Consider the following 21,868-nt stretch of genomic DNA (forward strand, 5'->3'; position numbering starts at 1 on the left):
TCTTCTTCAGGCCTTCCATTTCACTTTCACATTGCATCAGCAAATCAGCAAGATAGATTTTTCTTTTCAATTTAAACAAGATTAGAAAGAATTCTGCTGAGCATCTTGATGCCCTACACACCAGTCTGGGGACCCTGAGTACTGGTCTGCTCTTAAGAAGGTCTTTTAGTGGAATAAAAGTCTATATAATTTGTGGTTGATTTCAGTCCATACTGTGTTGAATAATCAGTAAATTAGCTGGAAAGTGAACCAAGTCATCAAAATAAGGATCTCCTCAGAGAACAAATGCAGTCTGTATATGTTAGAATTCTTTCTGTTGGAATCATCCTTTTTTTTTTTTTTTTAAGTTTATTTACGTAATCTCTACATTCCATGTGGGGCTTGAACCCATAACCCTAAGATCAAGAGTTACGCACTCTCATAACTGAGCCAGCTAGGCATTTCTCTGTTGAAATCATTTTGACTATAATACAGCTGTTTATGCCGTAGTTGTCTATTTTGTTTTCTTGCTAGGGAGGAATAGGAACTGATGTAAATTGATGAAGATTTGCTGTTCCTTTTTGTTTCCTTTTGGCTCTTGTAATGCTGCATAGGTGGCTGGATCCTACTGTATTTAGAGTGAGGGTCTCTGATTCTTACCAGTACTGGTGAGGAGGAAGTGCTGTGAATGGACTGACTGATGCATGGTGACATCTGTTGTTCAGTGGTAGACAAGAAAGGATGTGAATTGGTCTCCAATGTATAATAAAGGTGTACTAAAATGGTTTTGATTGCATCCAACCTTTTCGTGAATGCTTTGGAGGTACTGACATTGCTATACTGTCTCAAGAGCTGGGCTGCTGCCTTTACCACTTTCAGAGATGTTCTATCTCTGTACCTTTGGTTGTGTTTACTAGCTTTTCTGTGTCTGCTGAGTCCGCATGGACTTTGTTGTTCTCCATGTTTTTGCTAGTGACCTTGTGCAGAGGTTCTTTTTTTTTTTTTTTTTTCCTGTCTGTATGTCTTTCCACTTTGTTAGTGTAGTAGTAATTGATGCCTACAGCCTTTTAAAGTGCCCCATACACAGAACTGCATCATGAAGGGCCTTGAATGGAGACAGAATCAGTCCAGTTGCAGTATGTGTAGAGTCCTGTGTGTGCCTGCATCTCCAGGTTACCTCTGAGCGAGCTGGATCCAGGCTGGAGGGACCTGGTAAAGCAGATGGTGTCCATGAGCTCATCAACAGCACATTGGGACCAGGGCTTCTGGGAAGACAGTTGGTTAGGTATCCTGGTATATTTGCCTGTGAGCTTCTTGTTCTGAACATCTTATACCATATTCCTCAAAGCAGTTGCTTTACATGGAGTAGCTCTATCATTATCTGCTGTCAGAAGTTCTACAAGAGTGCGTAGCCCTTTTTCTTTTTGAATGGCCACCAGGATGTATGCTGCGAACATCTAGTTTCGAGAAGACTGGTTCTGGAGAGTTCTAGCAAAGCTTACCAAGTTGGCTGAGTTGGAACTTTATGGTGGAAGAATCAGCTATGGTTTTACCACTGATGAATGCCATGGCATCTCATCCCCCTTTGGAGGACTTTGACAATCTTGGGATATGACCAACTCAATCCTATTGATCTTCTTGTGGACTTTTCTTTTTCTTCTCCCCCTGTTAGCCTGGCTCCAAGTCCTTGCTGGGAGACTCTTCCTAGTAAGTCATCCAATTAATTCAGCCCCAGCAGCCAGGCTGATAGAATAGGTTTCTTGCGGTGCCAACAAGTTCATCTCAGTCTTGCTTTTGTAATCAGATGTCTTCATACATGTACGGATCACATGTAAAAGTGAGTCTGCCAGCCCCTCATAGGATTGCATTTGCTGCTTCACTTCCTCCCCTACAGAGCTAGCAACCTGTCAAATTAGGCAGAACAAGTGAAGTCTGAAATTTAATTTTATGATCATCATCAAAAGAAGAATTATTGCATTCAGAAGAACTGGAACATCCACAGTGTTTGTTAAGGTTGAGAGAGCATCTCGATGGATTGTCACCTTTACAGCATAACATGGAGATAAATTCCAAAGAACTCCTATAACCAATTTCCTTACTTTATCAGTAGATTTTCTTATCACTTGGGACAAGGCAGGTATCCCACCAACATTCTTCATTGGTATTTTATTTTTATCTATAAGACTTGGCAAAAAGAAGGTTTGGGAGAGTACCACAGTATTCCACCAAAGTTCCAAAACTCTTGTCATCCAGAAGGTGGACCAGATGCTTGATTCTTCCTAACCTGTACACCACCTTCTGCACTTTGTTGTTGCTAGAGCACAAGGTGATGGAGGTAGGCCACTGCATCTGCCTGAACTGATGGGAAGGGTGCGGCAACATGTGAACAACTTGACTCAACTTTGGATCATGCCAGGCACTCCCTGGGGGTCTGTTTGCTGGGGATCCTGCGGTGCCATCATCAGCTGGTGCTGCATGCTGAAGCCTGTTGTATCTTTACTCCTGCACTCAGTGTTGGAATGGCCTGTAGGGAGGGCTCTGTGTGACTAGCTATTGTGTTCAGAGCATCATTATTTTTTTGGTATGTTAGGGTGCTTTTCTGGCTGGATATTTACACATTTTCAGCACCTACTGTACCTGTGGCATACACTGCTGCCTCTAATCTTTGGAGCTCCATGGTTTTGTGGTTTGGTTTGTGATAACCTTGGGCTGTAATAGGTCTTGCTTTGATATGTACTAGCTGGTTGGGAGACAGAACGGTATGAAGGTCTTGCCCAAGCTGGCTGTGCTGTCTAGCATAGGAACTGTAATCCTGTAGGGCTGTCTGGCCCATAAGGAACCATACTTGTGATGCCATGCTGCTGCTGTCTGAATTGTTCCATGTCATGAACAGTCCTTTTCAGTGAAGGTCCCAGATATGTGGTGTAGTGGTCATCACTGTTTGGGGGACAATGACCCCACTTGGCCTTGGGATGCGGAAGCTGCTTGAGTTTGACCATCAGGGTCACTGGGGACCTTACTCTGGTGGCGGTTTGGTACTGAGAGATTGGTCCGTTGAGATTGGAGGAGTACAGAGAAGTGACTGATTCAGTCTGATAGACAACTCTTGGGGAGACGACTCTCTGTGCAGTATGGAGAGGCTGCCTACTCAGCAGGTAATGGGCTGGAGGAAGATGAACTGAGGTTCAGTGGTTGGGAGTCGCAGTGACAAGAGAGCCAAATCTACTATCCAGAAAAGTTCTCAGTGAACCCTTTGAGGGAGACATACATTCCTGATAGCATGCAAAAGCCTGTGCTCTAGATGGAGCTGAACTAACTCATCTCATAGCCTGGTTGGCTACTGATGGTTGAACTAGTGTTTGCCCTTCAGCTCTTGAATTACTCACTAAATGGTCATTAGTTGAACCTGTGAGTGAATGCTGCGGTCTGTTGTCTGTCTTACACAGATTCTGGCTGTCTTGGAAAGTCCTTGTTGCTTCCTGGTTTCCAGTGTCAATAAGAATTCATTTGTGTTGAACTTCTTCAGTTATCCAATGATCTTTCATGGTGAATAGAGGGCCCCTTGTACCAACTCTTGTCTTGATGAGATTATTGTTGAGATGGATGGCATCAGAAACTCTAGGTTTGTTTATATCAGTATTTGGCATATCTCTTGATCTCTCAGGAGATGACTCCTTAGTTGAGCTGTTCCTTCAGGGAAGCTAGAACGTGGTGGCTGTGATGCTGGGTTTCATGCCTAGGTCATTGGAGGCAGTTTCCTTTCTGTGGTGGCCCCTCCTCCACCAGTATGGTCTGCTCAGCAGTGGGCATTTATTTCTCTTTCTAGATTAGGCAGGGTCTTTTGTCACTCCAGGAACCAGGTACATCTGCCTTAGGTGTAGCTGCTGCACTGCTCCTCAAAATTTAAAAAGCGAGTGTGCAGCAGCCCAACCCTCCTTTCCCCCCACAACCCCCCTCCCCTGGAACAGCTCTCCCACCAGCCATAGTGGTGATAGTTACCTTACAACTTCCCCCTGTGCTTCTGGCATTGCCTTTGCAGCCAACATTGATAAGGACTCAGACCTAGAGGCCCCTCTTCATTTTTATACTTGAAAAAATTTAGAGACATTAGGTGACTTTATAGCAGTTTATGCAGCTAGGGAGTAGTAGAGATTATAATCCGTATCTGTTTGGCTCTGAGGTCCATGTGCCTCTTAATCTCTGTTGCACTGCCTCTTGTGCTGTACTCCTTAAACTCACCTCTTTATTGTTAACATTAGTAAGATTATTATTATTGGTAAGTTTAATCAGCTAACCTAACTAAATTCACTTAATATTTCTAATAGGCTTGCTGATTCACTTAGCTTTTCTGGGAATAGAGCCCTTATTTGTAAAGAAACATAGTTTTGAATTTTGCTTATCCTTTTCAGACTTTATATCTTACTGGCTTACTTACTAGTTGTATTATCTAGAACTTCTAGAACATCGTGATTACAGTGAGCATCTTGTCCTGTTAATTTAATGCATCTAATGTTTCACTAAATGCTTAAATTAATTGAATATAGTATTTCACCACTGAACATGAAATCTGCCCTTAGTAGTCTTCATAAATAAAATAAGAAAGGGAGCAAGGCAATTCTGTTTCATTAAGAGTTTTTTAAAAATTCTGTGTAGACATCTATATAGGCCAGATTTTAAAGTCTTAATTGTTGCTGTGTCATAATTGCTACAAACTAAAGATTACTGTTATTTCTACCTACATACACCGCACTTCGTTTTTAATCACTGTTAGTCTTACTACCTCTTCAGCAATATTCATTTTTATACAGTTAAAAAACAAGTTTATTATAATTTATAACTTGCTGAGTTATATTTACTTTATTTTATAAATGTATTTAAAAATTTTTATGTTTGGGGCTAGCATGTAGTAGGAGCCCATTGAATATACAGTATGTTAATTTTTATAATTATCTGATTGGTGAGGCATATTGATAGTAAGCCTATATTTTGGCTAATGATGAGGAAAATATTGTATCAATTTTAGAAGTGGAAAAAAACCAGAAAATAGATATTTAGTATTGTTGTAGTTTCCTGGTTTCTTGGTCATTTAGCTGATTTCTGATCCTACCATTTTCCCATTCTGACTTGATAGCATTTTGCTATAGGTACAAATCTTCCAGAAGCTCTCTGATGGGTTTAGGGATTTCTCTGTCTTTCTTAGATAGTTCTCTCTCTCACGTGCTCTCTCTTTCTCCTTTCCCTCTCTTTCTCACATACACATACACAGACACACACATACATGCACACGAGGACTAATTCATTCACCAAATCTGAGAGAATGAGGAAAGATGCATATTATAGAAATTTTTAAAATACAGAGGTAGAATGTGATTGTCCCATTCAAATATTGCCCCTGAAAGGTTCAGAGTTTCTGCTGTTAAACTTGTAAATATCTATAAATGAGGAGTTTTGGAGATATCTAGGGAATGGAATAATTAGAATTAGCTCTTCAATTTTGTCCGTATGATCCTCTCTATCTAAAGCTAGAAAATATTTTTGGAAGTCTGATAGTAGTGTTATAGTTTAAGGGAATGGAAACCAATATTAAATTTCTAGTTATTTTGGTTAATCGTCCAGGCTATAATTATCTGGACATAATTGCCATGTGAGGAGCTGTGCTTTGCTTAAGTAAATAGTATTGGTGACTCAGTGTTGGGTCCACTCAGCAGTTAACCATAGTATAATAATCCTTACCACAGCAGCTGGAATTTATTGTAGCTTTTGCTCTATGTTCTCACTGTAAATGCCATGATTTCTGTGAGGAAATCAGAAAAGCAGCCCTTTTGTGGTTTTGATCAAAGAGTGTTTTCCTGGCAGCATGAGAAAATGCTCTGCCTATTTTATGCTATGTAGATATAAGATGTGATTTTACAAAAGAAGTTGTTTCTTTGAAAAGTAGTCACATACAAGACACCTAATATCATCCTATTATTACTATCTAATAATATTTGTGAATGGTTTTAACGTGCATGTTCAGTGAAAAATGCTTATAGGCAATGACACTAATTCAAAGAAATGTGTTGCTCTTAGGGTGGATATAGAAATTTTCCACTCAAGGCCACATTCCTATGGTTATCTTTTTCTATGGTTTTCTTTGAAAATCGTTGACCCATAGAACTCAGCACAGGTTGAGTACTATGTATATTGTCATTGGGTATTTTATTTTAATTACAGTGTGGTTAACATATAGGGTTATTTTAGTGTTAGGTGTACAGTATGGTGATTTAAAAATTCTTTGTGTTACTCAGCGCTCATCAAGATAACTGTATTCTTAATCCTCTTCACCTATTTGTCCCATCCCTCCACCCCTTTCCCTCTTGTAACCATCAGTTTTTCTCTATATTTAAGAGTCTTTTTTCTGATTTGTCTCTCTCTTATTTTTTTCCTTTGCTGATTTGTTTACTAGATTCCATATATGTGTGAGATCATACAAGATTTGTTTTTCTCTGGCTTATTTCACTTAGTATTATACTTTCTAGCTCCGCCTATGTCGAGGTAAACGGCAAGGTTTTATTCTTTCTATGTCTGAGTAACATTCCTGTGTGTGTTGGGGGTGTGGGGGTGTATGTGTATACCACATCTTCTTTATCCATTCATCTGTTGGTGGATACTTGGGCTCCTTCCATAGTTTTGCTATTGTAAATAATGCTGCAGTAAAGCTAGGGGTGCATCTATGCCTTCAAATTAGTGATGTTTTATTATTTGAGTAAATAACCAGAAATGTGGTTATTGGATCATAGGGTAGTTCTATTTTTAATTTTTTTGAGGAACCTCCATGCTATTTTCCACAATAGCTTTACCAGTTTGCAGTCCCAGTAATAATGCATGGTTTCTTTTTCTCCACATCCTTGTCTACACTTGTTTCTTGTCTTTTTGATTTTTGACAAGTGTGAAGGAAGATCTCATTATGGTTTTAATTTGCATTTCCCTGATGATGGGCGATGTTGAGCATCTTTCATGTGTCTGTTGGCCATCTGTAGGTCTTCTTTGGAAAAGTGTCTATACATGTCTTCTTCTTCTGCCCTTTTTTGCTTTTAGCTTTTTTAAGAAAGAGAGAGAGAGAGAGAGAGCCTGAACGCAGGGGAAATGGGGAAAGAGAGAGAGAGAATCTCAAGCATGCTCCACCCTCAGCACAGAGCCCGACAAGAGGCTTGATCCTGTGGCTCTGGGATGATGACCCAGGCCAAAATCAGGTAGGAAGCTTACTGACTGAGCCACTCAAGCCAACCCTTCTTCTGCCCATTTTTATTAAAAATGTTTTTTTAAGTGTATTTATTTATATTGAGAGAGCGAGCAAGAGGAGGGGAGGGGCAGAGAGAGAGGGAGAGTGAGAATCTCATGCAAGCCCCATGCAGAGCCCAGCAGAGTTAGCACAGAGCCCATTGTGGGGCTTGATCTCGAAAACCATGAGGCCATGACCTGAGCCAAAAATCAAGAGTCAGATGTTTAACTGACTGAGCCACCCAGGTGCCGCTGCCCATGTTTTAATTGGATTATTTGGTTCATTTGGTGTCGAGTTACATGAGTTCTTCTGTATTTTAGATACTGTTTATTATGTCATTTGCAGATATCTTCTCCATTCAGTAAGTTGTGTTTTAGTTTTGTTGGTTGTTTCTTTTGCTGTGCAGAAGCTTTTTATTTTGAGGTCATCCCAGTAGTTCATTTTTGCTTTTGTTTCCCTTTCCTCAGGTGAGATATCTAGAAAAATACTGGTACAGTCAGTGTCAGAGAAAGTACTGCCTGTGCTCTTCTAGGATTTTTATGGTTTTAGGTCTCACATTTAGATTCTTAGTCCATTTTGAGTTTATTTGTAGGTACAGTGTATGAAAGTGGTCTGGTATCATTCTTTGCTTCAGTTGTCCAGTTTTCCCAGCACTATTTGTTGAAGAGGCTTTTTCCCATTGCATGTTCTTGCCTCCTTTATTAAAGATTAATTGACCCTATAATTAATGGGTTTTTTTCTGGGCTTTCTTTTCTGTTTCATTGATCTCTGTATCTGTTTCTGTCCTAGTACCATACTGTTCTAATCACTATGGTTTTGTAGTGTAACTTGAGGTCTGGAGTTGTGATGCTTCAAGTTTTGTTTTTCTTTTCCAAGATTGCTCTGGCTATTTAGGGTCTTCTGTGGTTCCATATAAATTTTAGGATTTGTTTTGGTTCTAGTTCTGTGAAAAATACTATTGGTATTTTCATAGAAATTGCATTAGATGTGTAGATTGCTTTGGGTAGTATGGACATTTTAACTATTTGTTCTTCCAGTACATGAACATGGAATGTCTTTTCATTTGGTTGAATTGTCTTCAGTTCCTTTAATCAGTGTTATAGTTTTCAGAGAACAGGTCTTTTACCTCTTTGGTTAAATTTATTTCTAAGTATTTTATTATTTTTGCTGTAGTTGTAAATGGTACTGTTTTCTTGATTTCTCCTGCTGCTTTGTTACTAGTGTATAAAAATGCTGTGAATTTCTATACACTGGTTTTATATCCTGTGACTTTACTGAATTCATTTATCAGTTCTAGTTGTTTTTTGGTAGAGTTTTCAGGGTTATCATGTCATCTGCAAATAGTGACAGTTTTACTTCTTTACCAGTTTGGATGCTTTTCATTACTTCTTGTTGTCTGATTGCTGTAGTGTTGTCATTGGGTTTTAATGCTAGATAGGAAAGAGTTAATTTTACTCTAAATGTTGACTAATACTTTCATGCCTACTTACTTACGTTCCTAAATATTAAAAGTTATAGCTACATTTTTCTGATTCCTTCATATATTTCAAGCGTTTAACAAGGCAGTTTTACCAGTAAACAAATCTTCTTAAAACTTAAAAAATAATTCTGAAATGTCCAATAAATTATACTTGGAAATTTCACTTATTATATTTTCTTATCTGTTAAATAACATTTATAAACAGAACATAAAATGCCCTAATAATAAGTTGTTACAAATATATTTAATGGCAATAAAATATTAATACCATAGCTTTTGGTTGACTTCATCATTTCTGAATTGATTTCTATATCTTCCTGGAATTACAGAATTATCCACCTAAAAGGAAACTGTTACTGTCAAGGCTAGCTGAGGTAATTTGGTTAAAAATCAGGACTGTGATGCTGTTACGAGTAAAGCTCTTAGGGTCAAAAACTATAGAACTTGAATGGATTTCTGGCTAAAGAAACTTGATAGAGGCTTAGGACCTAGATGTGCCTGCCAAGACTGAGCTGGCCGTGGTTAGCATGGGTGCTTTTCTTAGGCTGAAGTTCTGCCAGTCACTTAATGGGACCTTTTGAGTCCATTTCTTTTGGCTACTTACTCAAACACATAGGTTTTGTATTTTATGCAACTGTGTACTTACCCGAAATGCTGGTCTTTTAAGTGAGTTGAAAGTAGGGGGTGGGAGGAAGATCTTTACAAGCCCCAGTGTTAATTTTTTTCCCCTCAGTTTCTGGGTACCACTTCATCCTGGTGCTCTAAGCCTGTAGTAAACCACTCATTTTAAGTTATTTATATGGGATGGAATTCTCAATCCCTTCTTTCACCTGTAGTTGTTCTCTTACACCGTACAAGTAATTTGGAGAACAGTTTTTGTCCTGGGGAAGAATTTCTACTGGTCTCACTATAACCATACAAATTTATATTGAGATAGGATATAATGGCTCTTCTTGATAAACTAGTTCTCTCATATTATTAAAATGTATTCTAAAACTATAGTGTTAAAAACATTGTGATTCTGTGTATGAGATAGATCAGTGGTATAGAATGGAAATTGTTCCAAATTCATATGGCACTTTAGAATATGCATGGAGAATATGCACCCAAGAATAATTTATCCAGCAAGACTTCATTCAGACTAGAAAGAGAGAGATAAAGAGTTTCCCAGACACAACCTGAAAGAGTTTGTCACCACTAAATCCACCCTGCAAGAAATATTAAAAGGGACTCTTTGGGAAAGAAAGACCAAAAGCAAAGAAGGAGTGCCTGGGTGGCTCAGTCATTTGAGCCTTCCACTCTTGATTTTGGCTAGAGTCATGATCTCAAGGTGTGGGATCAAGCTCTGTGTTGGGCTCTGCACTGTGTGTGGAGCCTGCTTAAGATTAAAATTCTCTGTCTCTCTCTCTCTCTTTCACTCTTCGTTCCCCCTACCTCCCACTCCCCACTTGTGCTCTCCTTCCCTCTCTTTCTGGGGAAAAAAAAAAGAAAATCCCCCAAACCAATGACTTTACAGGCGATACATTAACCTAAATTCATATCTATTAATAATCACTCTGAATGGAAATGGAAATTTAGAATATGATAAAAATGCATTTCAGATCAACAGAGAAAAAGATTTTTTTTTTTTAAATCACAGTATTATAGCAGGATAGTGGTTCAAAACAAACAAAATAGATCCTTACCTTCAGAGGAGGAAGACAGATTTTTGCCCCCTTTATGTTATTGGAGTTGAGGCATTTTTCAAAGATTGGAAACGCAGATAATTTAATGCATTGTTAGTGTGCTCGTAGATTGGTGTATCTGTTAGAAGGAGATTTGAAGAATATCTGAAAATCTAAAATACCTGCTGAAATTTAAATCTACAAGCTCTTTGATCCACCACCACAAATAAATCCTGTAGGTTTTTGGTTCACTCCATATTCCACATGTGTGAATGTACAAGATTATTCCATGCATTATGTCTGTCAAAGTAAAAGATTAGATACAACTCAGCTTTACACTTACTGGAAACTGGTTATACCCATATGATAAAATAATAGCTTTAAAAATTGAGGTAGGCAGTTTTTAAAAGCTATTGGTACTACCTCTTTTCCAAGGAAAGTGTTAATTGAAAATAGCAAGGTGCCAAATGATGTATGCAGTCAAATGAAAATATTTTAAAAAGGAAACAATACATATTAATATTCTTTTATATGTATAGAGTATTTGTGAAAGGCTGTACTAGAAGCTGATATTAGTGGCTCTGTCTTTGGAGGAGAACTGGGTAGATAATAGTGAGAAGATTTACTTTGTCATAATTTCTTTTGAATCTTTAGAGTTTTACACCATGGTAACATACTGGTATATTACTCACGTGACCAAAAAGAAACATATAACACACACACACACACATTAATATGTAGTACTGAGTAACAAAACCAAACCTATTTATCTTAATTTTCATCTTTATCAATTCATGGGAATCTCTTGAGGGTGAGACCCACTTCCAATTACATTAAAAAAATTTTTTTTTAATTATGGTATAAAACACATAAACAAAAATTACTGTCTTGGGGCGCCTGGATGGCTCAGTCACTTGAACATTCAGCTCTTGATTTTAGCTCAGGTCATGATCCCAGGATCATGGGATCAAGTCTGGCGTGAGGCTCCGTGCTGAATATGGAGTCTGCTTGGGATTGTCTCTCTCTCTCCCTTTGCTCCTTTCCCCTGCTCGCACAGTCTCTCTCTCCCTAAAATAAAATTTTAGAAATATTTTAAAAATTACCATCTTAGGGGCACCTGGGTGGTTCATTAGGTGTCTGGCTTCAGCTCTGGTCATGATCTCATGGTTTGTGGGTTCAAGCCCTGCGTTGGGCTCTGTGCTGACAGCTCAGAGCCTGGAGCCTGTCTTGGAATTCTGTGTGTCCCTCTCTTTCTGTCCCTCTCATGTTCATGCTGTCTCTCTTTCTCTCTCAAAACGAAACTAAATTTTTTTTAATTTTAAAAAAAGATATAAAATTACCATCTTAACCATTTAAAAATATTTATTTACTTTGAGACAGAGAGCATGAGCAGAGGGAAGAAGCGGAGAGAGAGGAAAGAGAGAGAATCCCAGGCATCCCATGAACCATGAGATCACTGCCTGAGCTGAAATCAAGAGTCAGATGCTTCACTGATTGAGCCAGACAGGCGCCCCACCATCTTCATAACCACTTTTAAGTGTATAGTTTAGTAATGTATTCACATTGTTGTGAACAGATCTTAACTTTCATCTTGCAAAATTGAAACTATAATATTCATTAAACAGCTTCCTTTTACTCTCTGTTGCTAGCCCCTGGTACTAGATTCTGTGAATTTGAGTACTTTAGATCCAAGTAGAATTTACTCATACAAGTGGAATCATAACAGTGTTGGTCTTCTTGTACTGGCTTATTTCACTTAGCATAGTATCTTCAAAGTTCATCCATGTAGCATGTGACAGGATTTTTAAGACGGAATAGTTATTCCATTATATGTACAGATGACATTGTGTTGGTAAATTCATTGGCTGATGGATGTTTGTCTTCCTTCCTCCTTTTGGCTCTTGTAAATAGTGCTGCTGTGAACATTTGTGTGCACGTATTCTTTGAGGCTCTGCCTTCAGTTCTTTTAAATATATACCTGAAAGTGGGATTGCTGGATCACCTGTGGTATTATTTTTCAGTTTTTGATGAACCTTCTATTGTTTATCTTAGGAGTTGCACCATTTTACAGTTTTAACCAACAAAGTGCAAGAGTTCCCAGTTTATTCACATTCTCACCCATACTTATTGTCTGTTTTTTTTTTAAAACTAGCCATCATAAGGGATATGAGTTGATCCTAATATATGTTTTTAACAAGTATTATAATCATAAATTCCTTATATATTTAAAAAAGTTTATCAAGTATATTTAACCTGATGATTTCATTTTGATCACCTAGAATGCAACAAGTAGTCACTTTTTACGCTGTTTCTCAGTATGCTTTGTTGCTGTAACTTGAGGTGTATGTTGTATAATCAGATCTTAAAGGGCTTGTACCCTTTTCTGTGTCTCTGTCCTGTTTTTTTTCTTCTATGTAACCATGATTGAATGACCCAGGAACAAACGAGAATATACTTAACCCCAATGAATTATGCCAACTTTTCTCATACAGTTTAAATTCTCAGTTTCTATATGTTACAAGAATTTGACCCAGTGTACCAGTGTTAAAAATACTATGTTTTAATAAAAAATCATATTTTTGAAACAGGTTTTTAAGTTTAAGTAATATATTTAAATTTAGTAATTATATTTTAATTAATTAAACTTAGTACTTAATATAGTAATTTTATAAATAAATACTCATAGCAGTTTTAATGTAAATTTCTCACAGTTATTGGACTCTTTAGGTGTCTTCGAGTAATAAAATTTGTTAAACATACTCTCTAAACACTATGACAGTGTTTAGTGGCTATAGAATCTATCGTTAAGCCATAATTTAATTATTAATAACATTTAGGTTGTGTCTGGGGTTTTGCCTACTATCATAAGAAGTACTGCAATAAAACATTTTTGTGCCTATAAATATTTTGCATTTTCTGCATTATTCTCAATTATTTCTGGATTTTCAGAAGTCATATTAACACATTAAATGTAAGCTTTTTTTTATAGTTTCTACATACAAGTACTGCCAGTTTACATAACCTTCATTTTTTTTCAGCAATGAATTTTTTCCCTTAAAATTTCTGGGCTCAAACTCACCAACCCAGAAATCATGATCTTAGCCTAAGTTGGCCGCTTAAACAACAGCCACCCGGGTGCCCCCACCTTTGTTTCCTTTTTGTTGAAAAGTTTTACCTTCGTGGTCTTGACAGTTTGGTGTTAACTTCTCTCACAAGATGAATTCAGTCATAAATTTTCTTTTAAGAGCAAGGTCAAGGGGCGCCTGGGTGGCTTAGTCGGTCAAGCGTCCGACTTCAGCTCAGGTCACGATCTCACAGTTCGTGGGTTCGAGCCCTGCATTGGACTTTGTGCTGACAGTTAGCTCAGAGCCTGGAGCCAGTTTCAGATTCTGTGTCTCCCTCTCTCTCTGACCCTCCCCTGCTCACACTCACTCAGTCGCTCTACCCTCTCCCTCCCTCCCTCTCTCCCTCTCTCCCCCTCCCTCTTTCTCAGAAATAAATAAAATATTTTTTAAAAAAAGAGCAATGTCAAGCAGTGTTGAAGGATTTTATCCAGAGAACAAAAGTACACGAGATCCTAGTGAAAAATGGAAAAGGGGTATAAATTGTCTTTCAGTTTTTTTTCTCCTCCAAAAAAATTTTAGAGGCATGAGTGTCCTACTCCAAAATATCTGGTAAAATGTTTTCCATTTTAAGTATATTAATAGCAATTTTGTTTTCCTGACTTGAAATGTCTGAAATTATTCTGGCCTTATCATCATAGAATTGTCACTTCTGTCTTGCAAGCATTTATTCTTTGGAAGTAGCTAGTACTGGTGTTTAAAAGTATTACATCATTGGCCAACAGACACATGAAACGATGCTCAGCATCCCTCCTCATCAGGGAAATACAAATCAAAACCACACTGAGATACCACCTCACGCCAGTCAGAGTGGCTAAAATGAGCAAATCAGAGAACTCTAGATGCTGGCGAGGATGTGGAGAAACGGGCACCCTCCTACACTGTTGGTGGGAATGTAAACTGGTACAGCCCCTCTGGAAAACAGTGTGGAGGTTCCTCAGGAAACTAACAATAGAACTCCCTTATGACCCAGCAATAGCACTGCTAGGAATTTACCCAAGGGATACAGAAATGCTGAGGCATAGGAGCACATGTACCCCAATGTTCATAGCAGCACTCTCCACAATAGCTAAAACATGGAAAGAGCCTAAGTGTCCATCAACAGATGAATGGATCAAGAAGATGTGGTTTATCTATACCATGGAATACTACATGGCAATGAGAAACAATGAAATCTGGCCATGTGTAGCAACATGGATGGACCTTGAGGGTGTTATGCTGAGCGAAATAAGTCAGGCAGAGAAGGACAAATATCATATGTTTGCACGTATAGGAGGATTAGGAGGAACTTGACGGAGGAACAAGGGGGAGAAGAAGGGCGGAAATGGTGGGGGAAAGGGAGAGAGGCAAACCATGAGAGACTCTTGAATGCTGACAAAAACTGAGGACTGATGGATGTGGGGGGGAGGGGGGGATGGGCATGGAGGAGGGCACTTTGGGGATGAGCACTGAGTGTTATGTAGAAACTAATTTGACAATAAACTATTTGTAAAAAAAAAAAAAAAAAAGTATTACATCATTATGTGAATATCTAGCTGTGTATCCATACAGCTGTAGCTGTAGCCTACAATTATATCATAAGTATTGGAAGTCATTTAAAAATAATTTTTGCTAGACTTTAAGTTTCACTACCATGTAATTAACTTTTTTATGACTTTTCATTTGAATATTTAAGACTGAGCAGTTGCATTTACTGTACTTGGTGTGTGAGTTGGTAAAGAAGGGTGCTGAGTGGTAGTAAGGCTTGGGAAGAGTGGGGGTTTAATCCTGTCAGTTTTGAGAAAAGATAATGAAATCCTTTATATTCTTTTCCATAGACATGCATTTCAAAGACTTACATTTTAATAAGAATTGGTTGTGCAGCTGCAACCCTGGCAACATGGACTAGGAGAAAAGAATTGGGGCAGAATTCCAGAAATCAAGGCAGGCAGTGGTCTCATGTGGAGCTGAGCTAATGAAACTGATAAAAATATAAAGCACTTAGTAGAAATAAGACCTTTCTTTGGCATAGTGGATGTTGAAATTTTCTGAACTATATTTTAGTATTTACAAAATGAAAAGGCTATCATAAGCTGCTTATTCAATAAGAGTATCTGCATTTTATTCTCCTTCAGTATAAGAATGACATGTAAAGTCTGGGAAGCTAATATTCCTGTGAATTATATCTAAAAAGTATTTGTTGCCCACCCATTCTTGGTAAAGTATTCAAAGCAGAAGCTACCAAGTTTGTCAGATTTTTAAAAACAGGTTTTTAAGTTTTAGTAATATAATTAAATTTAGTAATTATATTTTAATTTATTAAATTTAGTACTTAATTAGATTTAGTAATTTAATAAATAAATACTCATAGTAATTTTAATGTAAATTTCTCATGGTTATTGGACTCTTTAGGTGTCTTCGAATAATAAAATTTGTTAAACATAACTCTCTAAACACTATGACAGTGGCTGTAGAATCTGTCATTAAGCCATAATTTAATTATCATCAACATTTAGGTCGTGTCTGGGGTTTTGCCTACTATCATAAGAAGTATTGCAATAAAACATTTTTGTGCCTATAAATATTTTGCATTTTCTGCATTATCCTCAACTCTTTCTGGATTTTCAGAAGTCATACGAACACATTAAATGTAAGCATTTATTATAGTTTCTACATACAAGTACTAGCAGTTTATATAACCTTAATTTTTTTCAGCAGTGGTTTTTTTTTCCTTATACCTTATCTGGCTCTTTGGGCTTTTCTTTAAAAAATGTTTTAGGTTTATTTTTGAGAGAGAGCATGCACGTGAGCGTGAGCAGGGGAAGGGCAGAGAAAGAGGAATATACAGAACCTAGAGCCGACTTAAGGTTCTTAGCACTCAGCACAGAGCCTGGGGTGGGGCTTCAACCCTTGAACTGTTGAGATCATGACCTGAGCCAAAGTTGGTTGCTTAACTGACTAAGAGACCCAGGTACCTCTCCTTGGGCTTTTCTTTTTTTCTTTTCTTTTTTTTTTTTTTTAATTTTTTTAATGTTTTATTTATTTCTAGGAGAGAGAGAGAGAGAGAGACAGCGTGAGCAGGGGAGGGTCAGAGAGAGAGGGAGTCACAGACTCTGAAACAGGCTCCAGGCTCTGAGCTGGCAGTCAGCACAGAGCCCAGCGCAGGGCTCGAACCCACAAACCGTGAGATCATGACCCAAGCGAAAGTCAGACACTTAACCGACTAAGCCACCCAGGTGCCCCATGAATTCTTTTAACTTTAATTCTGGGAAAACTTATTCTCTCACCATTTTTTAACATGTTTTTTTTTTTTTCTCTTGAAATGTTTTATTTTTTCCCTCTTTCTGGAGCTTCTCTCATGTGGTACTAATATCCCTCTAGTACTGTTACCTCCTGTCAGCTTTAAAAGTAAAACAGCCAGTTATTTTACCAGCAAATAAGTTTATTTAGTATCAGTGAAGGTATTGTATTTTGGGATATATCTCAAAAGGCAAGCTATGTGAAACCATACGCAAGTCCAGAGAAGAGAGGAGAGGAGCATTCCTTTATTGAGAAAAGGAGAAGGATGGGAGGAGCTGCTTTGAAGCAAAGTCCCATTTTAGCAAAGCTGAGTTGAGCGTGGTGATGGGATCTCATTGGTTGAGGTGTATATTTTCTTATTGGCTGAGCTTGTTGCTAGGCAAAGAGAAATGATTCCTCCTGCTCTGGTGGCATTGCAGTTAACTTTGAATAGTCGGGCAGGAGAGCTCCCCCTTCTGGTGTCTGGACTTCAGTTTTAATGATACTCCCTTGGTGCGCTTGCCAGTATTGTCCAGTCGAGGCATTATGCTCCATGTGATGTAGATTGTATAGTGTTTGTCTTTAAACGTTTTTTCTGCTCCAGATATCTGTTTATTTTGGTTAGTAAGGCAATCATCCCTTGGTTGGGGAGGGGAGGTGAATGTGCTTAATCTAATAATATATGCTGGGAATGGCCAACATCCAGATCTTCCTTTGTGTGAGTTCAGGTGAGTTTAAGGAGAGGAGGGGCTTGAGTCTCTGCTGAAATAGCCATCTTGCACCACCAGATTGCTCTCCTATTGGCTCCTACTGCATCAGACATTTTATGATCAGGGTTTATTTTATCTTTTTAATATTTTTTAATGTTTATTTTTAAGAGAGCGAGCGAGGGAGCGAGAGCATGATCAGGGGAGGGGCAGAGAGAGAGGGAAACACAGACTCCGAAGCAGGCTCCAGGCTTGGTCTCAAACTCCTAAACCGTGAGATCATGACCTGAACCAAGTGGGACGCTTAACGCATTGAGCCACCCAGGTGCCCCAATCAGGCTTATTTTTTAAACTCTTAGAAATAAGTACTAATACGTACTGGAGATAAGAAATATTTATTACTTACTAGTAATAAATAATATTTATTCTAAGAGGTAATGTCCTTAAGATTGTAATTCATCACAAAATCTGTAGGGTTTTGGTGGGGTGGTGGGGGTGCTTGACTGAATGGAACCCCAAAGTGATACATCTTAAGGAGACAAATGAAATAGAAGGTGACCCTATAGTTTCATGCATGCTACATATTTATGTTTAACCTCGTTAGTAATAAATTTTTTAAAGTATTTTAATTACTCGGTAATTGCTGTATTTCTGGAGACTATTCCTTGGTTATTGCCCAGTAAATTTGTCATTATGTACATATCATACAATACCACACATACATACATGCATACATATCTGTATGGTGAAATCCTTCATTCAAAAATATATGCTTAGTTTTTTTCTCCTAAGATAAGTTGACATACATACCATACTATTAGTTTCTTATGTACAGCATACTGAGTCAACATTTTTATACGTTAGGAAGTGATCACAACTATAAATTTAGCTACCATCTATCATGAATGCAAAATTTCTACATATTAGTAACTATATTCCCCTGTGCTGTACATTGTGTAGTTCGTACCATTTAATCCCCTTCCCTTATTTAACCTGTTCCCATACTGCCAAAACAAGGGCAACTAAAGCAAAAATAAACAGGACTATCTCAAACTAAAAAGTTTGAGATAAATGAAATCATAAGCTATTGTCTTTTTCAGTCTGACTTTTTAGTAAGCATAATTTTCTCTAGGTCTGTCCTTGTTGTAAATGGAAAGCTGTCTTGCTTTTTTATGGCAAATATTCTATTGTCTGTGTGTACACTACATTCTTTTTATCCATTCATATTTAAATTTTTTTTCCCTTTATTTCTGAGAGAGAGAGGGAGTGTGAGCAGGGGAGGGTCAGAGAAAGAGGGAGATACAGAATCTGAAGACAGGCTCCAGGCTCTGAGCTAGCTGTCAGCACAGAGCTCAACGCAGGGCTTGAACCCATGACCCATGAGATCATGACCTGAGCCGAAGTCAGACGCTTAACCACCTGAGCCACCGAGGCACCCCTAGTGTACTTTAAATTTTAGTTGTATTATACAGCTTATTTTTTTTTCAAGTATTTTTCATGATTTTAAGTTCTTAAAATTCTTTTTCTGAGCTTGATTACCATTTTTGGGTGGGAAGTTTGAACTCTATCTGGTAGATTGCTTATCTCTGTTTCATTAAGTTCATTTTCTGAGGTTTTGTCTTGTTCTTTCATTTGAAGCATATTTCCCTTGTCTCCTCATTTGCCTTAGTCTCTGCTTCTTTCTTTCTTTCTTTTTTTTTTTTTTTAAACGTTTTATTTATTTCTAGGAGAGAGAGAGAGACAGCATGAGCAGGGGAGGGTCAGAGAGAGAGGGAGTGACAGACTCTGAAACAGGCTCCAGGCTCTGAGCTGGCAGTCAGCACAGAGCCCGACGCAGGGCTCGAACCCACGAATCGCGAGATCATGACCTGAGCGAAAGTCGAATGCTCAACCGACTAAGCCACCCTGGCACCCCTCTGCTTCTTTCTATTAGTTAGGTAGATCAGTTACATCTCCTGGTCATTAAGCAGTGTCTTTATGCAGAAGATAGCCTGTGGGGCTCTGTAGTGCAAATTCCCCTGGTCATCTTAGGTACATGCTCCAGGAATGTTCCCTGTGTGGTTTGCATTTACCCTCCTATTGTGGATGGATGGATGGATTGTAATTGATGTGGACTTGCTGGTGTGCAGGACTTTGCCCTGGTCTGGCTGGCTGTTGAGGTCTAGCCATCAACTGCTGCTTGCATGATGGTGAATAAGGCTGGCCTACCATTCATCTGGCTGAGAGATCCAACCACGACTGTTGTAGGTACACTGCTTATATAGGGTCCGTCCACAGTGTGGCTGGATATAAGGCCGTACTGCGACAACTGAGGCTTGGTGGTGACGACGAGGCATGTCTTTTGGGCAGCTTACTATGAGGTAAGGTTGTGTTTGTTATGGGGATTTTAGTGTATGAGACTGGTCCCCCAGGGCAGAGTGTTTAGGAGGGTCTCAGGGCCAGCCAAGGCCACTTGCCAATTATGGTGGGAGTGAGTGGGGTCCTGCTTGGGACAGCCTCCAAGTTGCGTGAGTCGGTTGGGTGAGGCAAATATACAGGAGAATGCTGGAGCCGGGTGAGTGGTGCTAGCGTAGTAGATGGAGAATGTCAGAAATGTTGCTTACAGGCCAGCTTAAGTAGATGAGGGTAAGAAAATGGGCACCCACAAATACTCCCCTCCCCAGAGAAGATACCAGCAGATTGCTACGCATCTTTTACATGTCCTAAAATTAGTGAATTTCCTTCACATGTACCCCAGGGAGCCATTGAGGTTCAGTGTGCCCTCTAAGAGCAGAGTCTTGGTTTCCAGCTGCCCTGTGGCTCTTTTGGATATAAACTCCATTGGTTTTCAAAGCCAGATATCTTAGGTGTCTCTTTCCAGTATAGGTCCCCTGGGCCATGGAGAACCATTTAGGGCTCAGACCTTCATTCATCAGAGATGGCTTCTACATTTGTGATACTCATCCTTTTAAGTGGGTCAGTATCACTGGGGTGTGGGTCTTCACTAAACTGCCTGTCTGCCTCTCCTACTCTATCACTGTGGCTTTTTTTCTTTTTTTAATATCCCAGTATGTATGATCAGTTTTGTTATTCTTGAGTTTATTGTCAAAGATAGTTGTTCTGTATGTATTTGTATATTTTGATATTTCCTTGAGTGAACGTGAGGTCAGGATCTTCCTATTCTGTTGATCACATTTTCTGAAGTTGGTTTCTTAGTTATCAGAGTTATTGATTACATGATTAGAGTAGAGAAATATTTTTAAAAGATGCTAAATGTGAGTGTACTTTTTAATTTCCTCGCTGATAGAGTACACTTAAAGTTGAATAAAGCAATGGAAGTCTTCCCTGATAATATACTACGACAGGTATTTTATACTTTGTGTTTCAATCTTTGTGTTGTCCCAGATTTAAATTTTTTTACTGTTTTCTTTGAGATTATCATACTGTAAGATAATCTGTTCTAAAATATTATGTTTTTGTCTACATGTAAAGTCTCAACACTATAGAAATATATATTAAATTTCATACTAAATTTCATAGTAGGGCTAGAAGTTAAGAGGTGATAGAGAAGTATTTTTTCCTTATATTCTCTAAGCAACCAAAAAGGGCAATAGCTTTTAACCACTGACTAGAATCCTACAGAGATATATTTTTATCCTTTCATATAAATTCCAACTTAATTTTTCTCAATTTTAGTAAAACATCTACCTTATTCTTGTAAAGTTGATGTATGGGTAAATAAGGAGAATAGCAGATTTATTTGAGTACTTTTTTTGAAGATATTTTGAAGATTGTTTAAAATATAAAAAAATACTTTAACTTTCAGGAAAGTAATTTCATTGTGTTTTAAAAATAATTGTATAAATACACTTAGGGTGTTTATAATAAGAAAACTTTAAAAATGTTTTTTGTCATTTTTATTTATTTCCAGTGATTTTTACTTGTAAAAAATGTATTTCTTGAGTGTTTTTCATTTGTAATAAAGCTAATGGTATATTTTTTGATACACCATTTATATAGGGCATATTTTTCTACACTTGTTTCCTTCTCTTTGTCTACCTTGCTTAATTAGTCTTAGCCACATCTTTATGGTGACTTAAGTAGCTATTGAAAGAATAATAAATTGGGGTGCCTGGGTGGCTCAGTTGGTTAAGCATCCGACTTCGGCTCAGGTCGTGATCTCACAGTTTGTGAGTTCAAGCCCCGCATCAGGCTCTGTGCTAACAGCTCGGAGCCTGGAGCCTGCTTTGGATTCTGCATCTCCCTCTCTCTCTCTGCCCCTCCCCTGCTCATACTCTGTCTGTCTGTCTCTGTTTCAAAATGAATAAACTTAAAAAAAAATTTTTTTTAAAAAAGAAAGAATAATAAATTATAAGTTTGAGAGCTGTAAATTATTTCTGTAGTCTGGTTAGTCTTCA

At 38.2% G+C, this 21,868-nt stretch overlaps 1 protein-coding gene and 1 pseudogene across 4 annotated transcripts in view; one reads left to right on the forward strand and one right to left on the reverse strand.

Annotated features, from left to right (window-relative positions):
• Positions 1–21,868, forward strand: part of CDC42SE2 (CDC42 small effector 2) — a 119,131-nt gene that overhangs the window by 50,130 nt on the left and 47,133 nt on the right. The gene's annotated exons all lie outside the window — the stretch shown is intronic.
• Positions 82–19,807, reverse strand: LOC120245471 (annotated as a pseudogene).

The sequence above is a fragment of the Hyaena hyaena genome, unplaced genomic scaffold (assembly GCF_003009895.1).
Source record: "Hyaena hyaena isolate Hyena2069 unplaced genomic scaffold, ASM300989v1 scaffold_425, whole genome shotgun sequence".
In the NCBI taxonomy this organism is placed as follows: Eukaryota; Metazoa; Chordata; class Mammalia; order Carnivora; family Hyaenidae; genus Hyaena; species Hyaena hyaena.